The sequence below is a fragment of the Canis aureus genome, chromosome 20, assembly GCF_053574225.1.
Source record: "Canis aureus isolate CA01 chromosome 20, VMU_Caureus_v.1.0, whole genome shotgun sequence".
Classification (NCBI taxonomy): Eukaryota; Metazoa; Chordata; class Mammalia; order Carnivora; family Canidae; genus Canis; species Canis aureus.
The window spans coordinates 52,352,492-52,365,943 of record NC_135630.1 but is presented as its reverse complement, the minus strand read 5'-3'; the positions used below and the strand labels follow the sequence as shown (position 1 = coordinate 52,365,943).

Genomic DNA, 13,452 nt, shown 5'->3' with positions numbered 1-13,452 from the left:
TGCCTTAAAGCTGCATTTTTCCATATTTTCTGAATGAAACTAGGAACAGGGTTGCAAAAAAGGACGGACCGTGTGAAAACGCAACGAGTACAGGGGATCTGGGATGAATGGTCACCATGCTTACCACGGAGAATTCCAGTCAAACCTGTGATTGCAACATTCCGTTGCCATGACTCTCTCAAAATTTCTTCTTGATAAGACATAAACATCTATCTGTAATATATTTAGACCAGAAGGAAAAGTAAACAACAAAAGAAAAAGGGTTCTAATTGCCTGCCTCTGCATCTCCCCGTAGCTTAAGGATGGCAAACCCAATCTCTGAGGGCAATGGCCACCACTGGCACGTCTGCAAGTGTCACGTAGGCTAGTCCATTGACATAGAGGCCTAGGCAGTCTATTTCTCAGGGGTACAAAAACGTAGTTGCATACGGAGCAGTACAGTCAAGTGGTCAACAGGCTTCCTGACATTGGGACCAGGTAGGCACTTGGCTGTCACCAGTTTTGTCCCAGAGTCACACACACCACATCGAGGTAGCAGCTTGTAGCATTTGGAAGGAGAAATGAGACTGGTGCGGCTCCCTCACATATGGTGTTTAACAGACTACACTTCCCATTTGCTCCTCCGAAAGGTGTGCATTTTCAAGGGATGATGCCAAGTGTTCTTTGTGCTATGGTGTCTTTGCATTGAAAGGTGATGTGTCTGACACATTTTGGCAGGCTACTGTGAAGAGCTTAGAAATTTTCCACTGACTTTTACTAAGACTTAAGAGAATAAGACCGTACTTTATCAAAGGTGATAATCTGACTTTGGGGATGACAGGGTCACAGTTCTGTAGTGAACCGAGAACATGGATTTTTATTGATGGGATTCCTCACTATGCTGTAAAATTTGTTTTGCTGCTTAAAATTTTTAGTTCAAATGCACACTGACTGGTTGATCTGCCACCCAAGCAGGTTTGTCATTTTAAGTAGATTCTGAATTAGAGCTTTGAAATGTAGGTATAGTAAAACTAGAATGTGTCTTTCTTGTGAAATTCTCTCCTCTTTTTCAGCAGCTTTAAATGAAATGCAGAATAAGAGTCAGAATAAATGCAGGGGACTTCTCTCAGAAGCCCGAGAGAAGAACCAATTCTATATGTAACCTGAAGGAAATCTTCATTTCTATCATGAATGTAGGGTATTTCCCCACCCACCATTTAGAAGGATTTCTGTTAGTCTTTTGTGAAAGATTGCTCTCATTTATTTAACTCATGCCACATGGCTTAGCTTTATAACCAGTATAGGATTTCTAGAGATTAAAAAAAAATCCATTTTGTATCTATGGAAATACGAATCTGGAATTTAAGCCATAATTGCTGCAAGTTTTCCACATTATAGTATAAAATTGCTGGATTTATTAATGCTGGGCATACTTCAACCACTCCATGTTTTGCCCTGGTCAATGGTTACCTGTCAAAATGTGGAACAATTTTTTTTTTTTAATATTCTATGCCACAGAGAAAATTAATGTGTGGATTTTTCCTGTGTTTTTGTTTGTTATAAGTAAAGTATTTGCAATAATTTATGGAAAGTCTTGGAATTATAAATATTAAGGCACTGCCAAATGATTTAACTATCCCTCCATGGCAAATTGTCTTTAAACACTACCATTTTTTTCTTTCTTTCTTTTTTTTTTTTTTTTTTTTTTTTTATCATTTACTTGTGGACCAGCAACACTTGCAGGCTCTTGCCCCTGGCCTTCTGTGAGAATGTTAGTTAGCAATGCTCATAAAAACTCAATTCATCAATGTGAACATAATTTGCTATGAACAGAAAGCTCACAAAAGGGTGAATTTGTCAGATAGACAGGTGGCCTGAGATCTCTCCCTGATACTGAATGATATGAATAATAGATTCTGGTAAATGTATGCCAAGACTTGAGCTGTAAACACAGCTGCCTCCATTCCCTTCCAGAAAAACAGCTTCGAGGACGAAAGCACAGGAACCACGGTTCCACCTGAGGACCTAAGCTTGTACACACACACACACATACACACACGCACGCGCGTGCGCATGCACACACACACACACACACACATATACCTCTCACTCAAGAAATAAACAATCTCTATAAAAGAGAACAGAGTTAGAGGAATCTTCACATTTTTTCCCTCTCTATGCGAAAGACATTTTACAGCTATCTTGGGCAGGGGAGACTAGATAGAGAAGAGAAAGAAGAGAGGGGAAATAGATTTTCCTAATGGTTCTGGTTTCATATTATTCAAATGTCTTATTTTATAAAATACACAAATCAACAGAGCTAATAAACTTTGCAGTATTATAACTCCTATTTTATAATGAGCAAAAATAAGAGAGCCAACCTGCTCTATGCAGAAGCACTGTGCTTGAAATCATTCTAGTAATTCATGGCTATTTGTCTTATGGGTTATTAAGTATTTATTAAGGTTCAAATGTAATGTAGCCTTTTCTCCAATTTACTCTGAACTTTAAAAATCTATTTTGCAAATTGTTTTCCAGGTAATGCACATACCCACTTAAGAGTTGAATCTCAGGATTTAGAAGATTCTGATTGAGTGCTCCATATATATTTTTTTAGTCTTTATAGATACTGCTGCATATAGGTTAACCCCTTCTGATAACATTTATGATTGAGCGTCAACAGCCAGAGACATTGGATAAGTCTTTCTTAGTATGGTGAAGTAGTTTTTCTTAAAGTAGAATACAGTATCATTAGTGGCCAAGGGACAAATTTAATGGTTATGTTTTTATTTTAATGAGCATTAGGAAAATATAACACTTCAAATGTATGCTTGCATGCACATTATTACTTAGGACAATGCTGAATATATTTAAATACGAAGTCATTTGATTTTCAGAAAAAAATATTTAACATTGGTATTATTGAAAACATTATCAAGGAAATTAGCATACAGATCAATGAAGTTTGGGAAACCTGACTACCTCATTCCAATCACCAAATCACATGAAAGATCTTATCAGATATAATTAGAATCATAAAGCCACAGAACATAGAATTGTGACATTTTTAGAGTTGAGTTTGATCCTGAAAACCATTCTGTCCTATTCTCTAATTTTATAGATGCAAAGGCTATGTGTTACACAGGGCTTATGTGAATGACCAAGCCATCTATCAAGTTAGGGACAAAAATGCAATTAAAAACCAGAGCTCCTCACATGCTTGTGGTCTCTGTTGTCAGGAAGAAAGGGGAAAAAAAATTTGACATCATTTCCATTCACTCACACTTGATTTCTAGAAGGAATGCTGAACATTCTCCTCTATAAAAGGTTTTCTCTTTATGACAAAAGAATCCCTAGAACTTCTTACTAGAATTTACTTTGGCTTTCCCAGCATACTTACACTGAACATGAGTTCAATTCGATGTAATGGATAGCAAGGCTCTCCAACAGAAGAGTCAAAATAGAGGCAACCATATTCTTCCCTTTTTGAATTTTCATAGGTGTTAATATCTCCCTCTCTTTTTTTCACAACACTTTCCACTTTTTTATTGTACATCAATTATACACATTGTCTTTTCTCTGACAGCATGATAGGACTTTGAATGAAGATACTATACCTTCTTTATCTTTGATTTTTAAAAATTTCTCAGCTCAGTTTCTTCCCAGGGTGAGTCTTCAATAACTTTGTTATTATGATAACACAAATGAATTTAATTCTTCAGATCCCTATTCATATTGCCTGACCTGTGACTCTATTATCTATAAAGGTTATTTCATCTAGTCCAATCAAATTCAATCCATCGAATATTTAAAACCTTTACCAAGCTCCTGATCTAAATTAAATAACATTAGGTGCTATGAATGACAGAGATAATAAACAGTTTTTAGCCTCAAGAGCATACCGACCAGAAAGGGGTGATACAACATGGACATAATTAAAATGCAAAGCACAGTAAAGAAGTATAAATTTCTATGGGAATTTGAAGAAGAAAAATAGAGCTATCTGAGAGAATCCAGAGAGGCTTCATGAAAGTGGAGCTGAGGGTTCCAATAATCAAGGAGCTTTTTTCATTCCCTAGTCCAGTAAATAGAACAATATACATTCCCTGGTTTACTAGGCACATTCTCACTGATTCTAGCGTTGAAACTCATGATTTAGCTACTAAGTACGCCAACCATGTGTTCCAAAATTTTATGTTCATAACACAGAAATTCCGAGGCAGGTTCATCAGGTTAAATTTCCTATTTCCTTCCATTGCTTTAAGAGTTTTGCCTAACTAACTGGTAGACTGGGTCTCCACCACTTTCAGAAGCTCTGAATTAAGTTTAGAATCATTGGAACCATCAGGATTAAGGAAACGATGAAGGAGATAACTATGGGAAGTATGTAGAATCAAAAGAGGTTAACAATAGTGAAACAAACCACTTTGTTGTTTTTAGTTGAAGGAAAGTTGGGGTAAAATTCATACAGTTAAATGCACAAATCTTACGTGTACAATTTAATTAGCTTTGACAAATGTATGCACTAATGTTACCAACAACGTAGGAGTCATTTTAAAGTTTTGGGGCTATAATAAAAGAAAAGTTTGTAAATTCTTGTACAAGCTTTTTAGTTGATTAATGTTTTTTAATTGCTCTTGGGTATATAAGTAGAAGTACAATTTTTGAGTCATACTCTTTTAGGTAGGAGTATGTTCAATTTTTAAGAAACTGCCTAACATTTTTCTAAAATTATTGTGTCATTTTATACTTTCCTCAGTAATGTACAAGAGTTTTAGTTGCTATTTTCACCAATATTTGGGATTATTCATCCTTTTAATTTTAGTCATTTGATGAGGTAAAGTTGTATTTCATTGTGGCTTTATTTATTTATTTTTTCCATTGTGGCTTTAATTTGCATTCCTCTGATGACCTGACTATTAATGTCAATAGACTTTTCATATTTTCCTGTTCAATGACCATCTGTATGTCTTCTTTTGTGAAGGTCTGTTTAAATCTTCTGTCCATTTTTATAGGGTTGTTTGATTTGAAAGATATTTTTATATCCTACCTTTTTATATGAAGCTTTTGTCAGATATATGTGTTATTAGCATTTTTCCCCCAATTTGTGGCTTGCTTTCTATTTTCTTAATGGTGACTTTTATAAAGTCCAATGCAAGTTTCTCTTTTAAGGTTATTGTTTTCTATGCCTTGTCTAAAAGATCTTTGCCTAGAGGTGCTTGGCTGGGTCAGTGGGTGGAGCACGTGACTCTTGATCTCAGGGTTGTGGATTCAAGCACCACATTGGGCATAGAGATTAGTAAAACAAAACAAAACAAAACAAAACAAAACAAAACAAAACAAAACAAAAACAAGTACAACTTTGCCTACTTTCAGGTCTTGAAGGTACTCTACAATGTGTACCTATGAATACTTGGATGTTACCTTTAAGTTTATAGTCAATCTTAAATTAATTTTGTGTATATGAGGTCGGAACCACAGATTTTTTTTTTTTTTTCCTAATCAACTGCTCTAGTTTTATTTGTTGAAAAGTTGAAAAGACTTTTCTTTTCTTCTTTCCCATTGATTGTTTTCTTCTTTTCAAGATTGTTTTGACTGTTCCATGCTGTTTTCATTTTCATATTAATTTTAGAATCAACATATCAATGTCTATAAAAATGCTTGTTTGAAATTCGATTGTGTTAAATGTGTTGGTCAATTTAAGTAAGGCTGACTTCTTACCAGTATTGAATCTTCTAATCCATGAACATTGTATATTTCATTTATTTAGGTCTCTCAAATTTTCTCTCAGCAATGTTTTAGTTTCTGATGTAATTTTTAATTTAAATCCTTAAAATTTCAACTTCTTATCGTTTGCTGCTTGCTTGCATACAGATATACAATCATTTTTCTTTACTGATCTTGATCCTATGACTTTTATAAATTTGCTTATTATTTCCAGTAATGTTTTTCATACATTCCTTAGATTTTTCTATGCAAATAATAATGTCATCTGTGAGCTATTTTTCCAATTTTTTTTTTTTTTCTTATGTGCTGGCTTGGAAATTTTGTAGAATTTTGAATAGAAATAGTAAGACACTGTATTGATTTTTACTCAGCAGTTTAAGGATGTTTTACTTTTGTATTTAGTGAGAAGTCAGTCACAATTCATGTAGGTACCATATATGCATAAATCATATTTTGATTTCTCTGTAAACTTTAAAAATGTTTATTTCCATCTTTGGCTTTAAGTTCAAATTTATTGTTTAGGGTTTTTGGTTTCCTTTCATATATTATCTATTTAAGATTTGCCGAAATTTCTGGATTTAAGTTGAAGTTTTTCATCAAATTTGGGATATTTAGGTCATTTTTCCCCTAATATATATGTAAAATAGATATCTATAATATATAATATCTATTACAAGTCTTCAGGTTCACTGATGTTTTATATTGTAAATACCTATCTATTCGTAAGCCAATTCAGTAAATTTTATTTCAGATATAGAACTTTTCAGTTCTTGGACTTCCATTAGGTACTATTCTTTTTTTCTTTTCTTTTCCTCTCTTTGTTTTTCTATCCTACATTTCTATGCTGAGGTTTTCAATCTGTTTACTCAATAAGGCCATGTTTCCCTTAAGTCTTTGAATGTTTTTATAATAGCTGTTCTAAAATCATTATGTGTTAATTTTACTGTCATGGTCATCTTAAGTTCTGATTCTGTTCTCTGCTTTTTTCTCGATGGTGGGCTGTATCTTTTGCTTCTTTACATCTCTAGCCATCTTCATTGTATCATTGTGATGATATGTCATTAAGGCCTCTTATGTTTTGTCAAATTGCATTAGTTGTTTAGAGTGGGAGGGAGAGTTCATTAGCAGTTATTCCATTATGTAGAGAAGCAAACACTGTCTTTCTGATCTATGTTTTTAAGCTCAAATTTTCTGGAATCAAAGATTAAGAATGCAAAATAACTTCTTGATATGCTTGTATTCAAATTAGAGCTTAAACAAATTCTAAATTATGTGTTTTACCACTGCCCTTGGATATTTATATTGTAGGCAAAATAAATGAATGTAAATATTGATTTAACTTGTTCTCAGACTGGACCATTAAAGATACCATGGCAAATGGAAGAGCACCCAATCTCATATGAAAAGTATTCTGGCTTAGTGGCTCAGTATTTCCTTCATTTCCTGAATCAATGGGGCTAAGTTGAGGTTCTGTACCTTTCTTATTAAATTGAATCAGTTTTTAAATAAATTAATTAATTAATAAATTAATAAATAGAACCAGTTTAATGCAAGTGTACCTTTTTGGCTAAATTTTAAAATCACTAATACTGAATATATCATGTAATATTTGTAGTGAAGTCCATTAGTTAACTTAAAAATTATCTGGATCTTCTGACGTGTATACAGGAGATTTGCCTCATATTTTGGCTCTTAATATCCATTAGTTGTGGTAGTACTTCTGAAATAAAAGTTTACTAATCAGTCTCAAATAATGCTCTTCATCTCCCTCTATTTAGGGAAAATATTATTTTTATTAGAGCAGGCATGGAATGGCTTAGGTTATAGTTACTTCTCTGTTAATAAAAATATCATGAAGTACACACTATTTGTGGTATATATAAAACCTTATATGAAGTTTATGTCATGGAGTCCTCAGTAGGTCACTAATGATAATTCTCTTATCTTCAGCCATGTTACAAGAGGAGAACATTTTTGGCTTGAGATCACACCAAAAAATTGATATGAATTTACCTATATAAATATTCTTTATTATATTTAAGAAAATCAAAGCATTCCAAATAAAGTATTAGAATGTTGTTGAATAGACTGCTTGATTAGCTCTTTAAAGATTACATAGAGATGAAAATAAATAATAGACAATCTGATTTCATGGAATTACCCACAGCCAAACACACTGAAGGCAAGGCTATATAATAATAATGGCTGACTATTGATCATTACTGAAACAAACTACTTGACTTTTTCCTTTGCCATCATTGTTTTAGTGGGACACCTATAAATTTGTCATTTCTTTAAATACCCCCAAATTTTGCTGGGATCCCCCTCTAGCATAATCTTATTTAAGATGTCCATACATATGAGGCTCTTTAGTTAAATCAATAATCTACTTTTAAAAAAAAATATTTTATTTATTTATTTGACAGAGAGAGAGTGAGAGAGCACAAGCAGGGGGAGCAAGAGAGGGAGAGAGAGAAACAGGCTCCTGCTGAGCAGGGAACCTGATGTGGGGCTTGATCCCAGGACGATGGGATCATGACCTGAACCGAAGGCAGACCCTTAACTGACTGAGCCACTGAGATGCCCCAGTAATCCTTTACTTTTATAATTAAAGGCAAAATTATCTCCTAAATCAGAAATGATGCATTGTATCCAACTGCTCTGATATATCAAAAAGAGCCATTACTAATGGCACATTCAAAGGAGCTACTCCTTCCAGTAGCCATTCAATTAGAAATACTCAGAGAACCACGTGTGTACCTAGAAACCAATCCCCCACTGATGTAAAGAGACTAGTTAATAAAGCCTAACTTTTGACTATTGAACCAAAATAATGGTTTCACAAAAGGACCCTTCAAACAAAACCTAAAGCTGCTTCTTCATTGCATTATAATGTATGAACATTGCTCACAGTAATGTTCAATTATTGTTCAACCAATAACAAGACTATTTTATTTAGCTTACTCACACATCATTTTCTCAGTAGGCATGCCATTAACACATTGTTCTCAAAGAAAATATAGTTGTAGAAAGGAGGTAGTGTAGTTAAAGCCAGAAGAACTAATGAGTATTCCTGAGAATTATTTTCTAGTAATTTCTGCCAATGGTTTTCTTTGGCCTGAACTTGATGTTTTAACCTCAATTAACCCATTTGGTTTAGTAAGTCAGGTCAATTTACCTGCTGATTAAATAGAGATAATAGGTTCATCTTTAGAAACCTGCAATACGCAAAATAATATTTTTTTAAAAAAATATATAAAAAGGTTGATATATAATATTCAGTTTCCTTAGATTTCATTGATAGGACAGGGCCAGTCCTGCTTCCTGAAGGGGATGTGATATTGGAATAAGAGACATTGAGGAGCTTGATAGGTGTAACTGGCACAGAAAGAAATAATACTGTAAGGTGACCTTGAAAGATGATGTGATCACCACCAGCAGCCAAATGGTGAAAATAATAGGATGCCCACAGAGTCTGATCTCCAGTGATCTGTTGGATCCCTCTCTATGTGCAAGCTGTTGAAAATATGAAATTTGTGGTATGCTGTTGTATGGAATAGGCAGGGGCAGGTGGAAACACCCTCATGTGTATCGTTGATTTTCTGTGTCTTTTGCACTGACTTTCTGCTGGTCTGGTAGGCGGCATGACTAAGAAAAAGCGAACACAAGCTGATGTCAGTTGTCAGTCTCACGAATCTTCAAACTCGGATTTTATCATTTGTACTGTCTCAACTTCCGATAGAAGGTATGATATATATTACACAGAAAATATGTTGATACCAAGAAGAATCACAATAGCAGGAGAAACACAGAGAGAGAGGTGAGGTCTTTGCACTATAAGAGAGAGAAAAAAAATAGGTGATATAAATAAAGGGAGCTGGAATGAGGTTGGGAACAGATGCAGCATTTGCTCTAAGAACTTTAAGGAGCAACAAGGGCCTTTTTAGGAGGAGGCTAAAAGAGTTCTTGTCTCTTCTGTCCATCATGGAACAATTAACTGCCACCAGTGAGCTCAGTTTCTCCTTGGTGTCTAAGGTCTGACCTGACTTTAAGTAGTAGTGGACATTTAAGACACTCTAGACTGCATAGCTCACATATGCTACCTAAATGGCATGTCACTTTTGCTTCTTGTCTCAGCCGAGACTTAATTTCAGTGGGATACATTGGGCTTCCTTCCACTTGGTCCTTTTCTGCCTGACTCTACGTGTTGGTGATGAGATCAGACATATCCTGGGTCCCTCTGGTAACTAGAGCCTTGTGGTCCTCTTCCTGTCAGTTGTTTGTGTGAATGATAAAATATAACCTAATGTTACATTTGCCCTGATGGCTTCATGTGATATATCTCCTGATGGAGGCTTGAAATCCCGCTGGACTGAAGCCTATGAGCACACCAGAGGTTAAGTCCTTGGCTCCTGGAACCAGAGAGACCTGGATTTAAATCTTGGCTCCACAAATTACATAAATTTTCTGAGCTTTAGTTTCCTTATTTTAAAAAGGTGTGAGTGATAGGTGCCGTTTAAGTTACCCTGACTTTATAGAAAGCCTGTAGCACAGTTGCGCTATATAGCTAGTGTTCAACAATCACGGTTGTTGCTCTCACTAACTTTTTGGATTTCCAAGTGATTCCTACATTGTATCTGTCTTCAAGTATTTGACCCATGACAGGATAAGTTTAGTTTGTTCATTCATTCATTCCTTTGACCTATTGTGTTCCAGACACTGTTCTAGGCACTAGTTCTAAGTCTACTTTTTCTCACTGGGCTCCATTCTGCTTTAGGTAACCTATTGGTGTCCAACTATGCTCTAAGATAAGAGACATGGGCGAGGCAGTGTAGTTTAGTGGCTAAATAAGGTTTGAATGCCAGTCCCTCTCCCGAGGAAACAAGGATAACTTTGCTAAACTTCAATTTTTCTATTCTGTAAAATAACAATAGCAATAGCACCTGCTCTTAGGATTGCTGTACAGCTTAAATTGACACTTAATGTGCTTAGATTAGTACTCGGTACATAATAAATGCTCAGTAAATGTTAGTCATACTTAGCATTTTAAGATCTAAACTCAGGGATCTGAGGCATGAGAGAAATGTAAATTTTCAACTTAGCTATGATTCCAATATCCAGAAACAATTAAAATTCTGATATTTCATAGAGGAAAGAAGAATATATTGGAAATTATATTTTATTCTCATATGGATTTAATTATTCTCTCATTCCTCCTGTTTAGGAAGTGCTGCTGGGAACCAAGTTTTAGGTTATGAACTTGAATGATTCTATGGGCCTCTGTGGCCTGTACCCTTGACTTTAAGGAATTGTCTGTGTATTCAGCTTCGAAGAGAAAGTTGGAATTGCTCATCAAAGAATTGGAATAAGGGTGACTTGAACCACAAGTACATCAGAACTCTGGCCTTCTTGAGACAAAAATAACTGACAGAACCACAGCAGAAAAAGGAACAGGGCGTCTTATTCAGAGCTAGATCGCCATGTAGGCTGCATAAAAAGGAAGAATCAGAATACAGACTTGTCAAACAGCAGATTGCGCCTGCAAACAAAGGACATAGTTTAAGGGCATGGGGTTTTAGAAAGGAATGTTGGTCTCTCATTTGTCTTTTCAGCTGGATCTGCATACATGGGTAATATCACCACAATCAACGATGTCATCTTTGAATAGGGAGGAATAGAGACTCACACAGAGTTTGCACCAGGGAGATCCTACACACAGATGAACAATTCATTAGTCATTCAGAACGCAAAGCTGTCGCCAAATTTTGCTCTGTATGCTAAACACAATACAATGATTGAAAATAAAAAGAAAATAGAATCAAGACAGTGAGGAAACCTTTTAGGAGGCGATGGGAATGTCACATCAACATATTGTCAAGATTCAGATGAATATCTCCACAGTATTTTCTATCCCATGAGACTTGAAAGTTAGTCTGCATATAGGTTTAACAACAGTGTTAACTATTCTCCATTCCAATTTTACTCAATCTACAAAGCACACCTCAAGCCCTTTTTGCTTCTCTTCAAAGCTTTATTCTTATCTGAACTTTTATCATGATTTATTCCAAATTATGATAAATTGCATTTTCTTGAAGATTAAGTCAACATGCCTCTCTGTTCTGCATGTATTTTCAAAGTAGTTATTATCGATAATCAGATTTTCATAATAAAATACATAGTCCTTAAGTGGGGAGTCTCTTTTTTTTTGTACCCTTGTACCCCTCCTCATTTCCTCTTACTTCTCTTTTTTTCATAGCTGACACAGACTACACATTTTTTGTTCCATTAATTTGTGCAAGAACAATGCAGGATTTCAAGTATTTATCATTTAAGCAATGTGATATCCTGGTTAACATGTGTGGTAGGCAGAATAATGGACCGCCAAAGACGCCTATGTTCTAATCCTGGGAACCTATGCAGATGTTATCTTCATAGCAAAAAAGACTTTGCAGATGTGATTAAATTAAGGACCTTGAGATGAGGAGATTATCCTGAGTTATCTGGGTGGGCCTTATCTAATCACGATTCCTTAAAAGCAGAGATTTTCTAGTTGTGGTCAGAGAGAGATGGTGACTATGAAGGAATATTCTGAGAAATCCAGACACTGCTGTGTTTGCTGGTTCTGAAGATGGAGGAAAGGGGCCATGAGCTGGGGAATGTAGTAGGCTTTTATACGCAAGAAAAGGCCCAGAAAATGAATTCTTCCCTAGAGTCTTTAGAAAGGAACACAGACCTTCCAAAAACCTTGATTTTAACCCGTTGAGACCCTTGTCAGACTTCTAACCAAGCTCCAGACCTGTAAGATAATAAGTGATTACGTTCTTGTAGCAGCAATAGAAAACGAATACAATGTGGGATGAGATAAAATTAAGACACATCCCTATGTTATTTAATGGTCATCAACAATTCTCCTTGTTGTTACTATTTCTAGATAAGAGGTCAGGGATTGGATTTCTCTCAAGGAAACATATATGGTAGGTTTCTATGATGTTCTCTCCATGACAATTTAGTGCTTACTTTGGAAATCTAAAAATAACTCCAGTGGAGATACGTCACATTTGTGCAACCCATTGGAATTCATGCAGCTCTAACTCTAAATAAGTGATTTCTTGATGTTTTCCCCTTAATTCATAAGCTGTGTGTTTTAGGATTGATTCTGTTCTCATAATTTTTTATAAAGTCCTGCCTTTTTTCAACATGTCAGTCCTTGGCTCTGTTAAGCCACTAATCATGCTTCAGCTTCTCAGGGTAAATATCTCTTTGTTGGTCCCCTGAATGCTGCCCAGAAATACGGAACTTTGAAATTTGGTTGAACGTAATATCAGCAAAATCATCTTTTTCATAAATGCAATTGATATCCCCATTGGCTCTCCTAGAATTCCTGAAGAACTAATTACCAGCTGGAAAGGCATTCAAGAACTGAAGAATTATACAGAATGTAGAAGAACGAGGGAGAAAGTAATACGTGTAATTTTTAAAAACAGAATCAAGTATATGTTAAATAACAGGTTTTACACAGAGGAAAGTTTGAATGTAGTAGTTTGTGAGGAGGCACTAAGGACTCCATCATTCAGGCTTGAAATTTGTAATTATTCTTGTCACACAGCAGCAAAAAAAATTGGTTAGACTCAGGTTTGTGGTATTTTGGAACCAGAGGCACAGGCCATCTTGGTCTGTGTTGGCTACTTCTAATGCCCTTCCAGGAGAAAAATACTCATTTACTCCTTCAATTTCTCTTGATAACTG

The 13,452-nt window shown here is 35.3% G+C and overlaps 1 protein-coding gene and 1 long non-coding RNA gene across 4 annotated transcripts in view; one reads left to right on the top strand and one right to left on the bottom strand.

The window, feature by feature from the left end:
* The window catches only part of ARHGAP15 (Rho GTPase activating protein 15), a 608,201-nt gene that overhangs the window by 81,261 nt on the left and 513,488 nt on the right, over positions 1 to 13,452 (bottom strand). The window lies entirely within an intron of this gene.
* On the top strand, positions 167 to 11,892 carry LOC144291799 (uncharacterized). The gene is made up of 2 exons (XR_013359334.1): positions 167 to 477; positions 10,931 to 11,892. It is a non-coding gene; the product is annotated as an uncharacterized LOC144291799 (long non-coding RNA).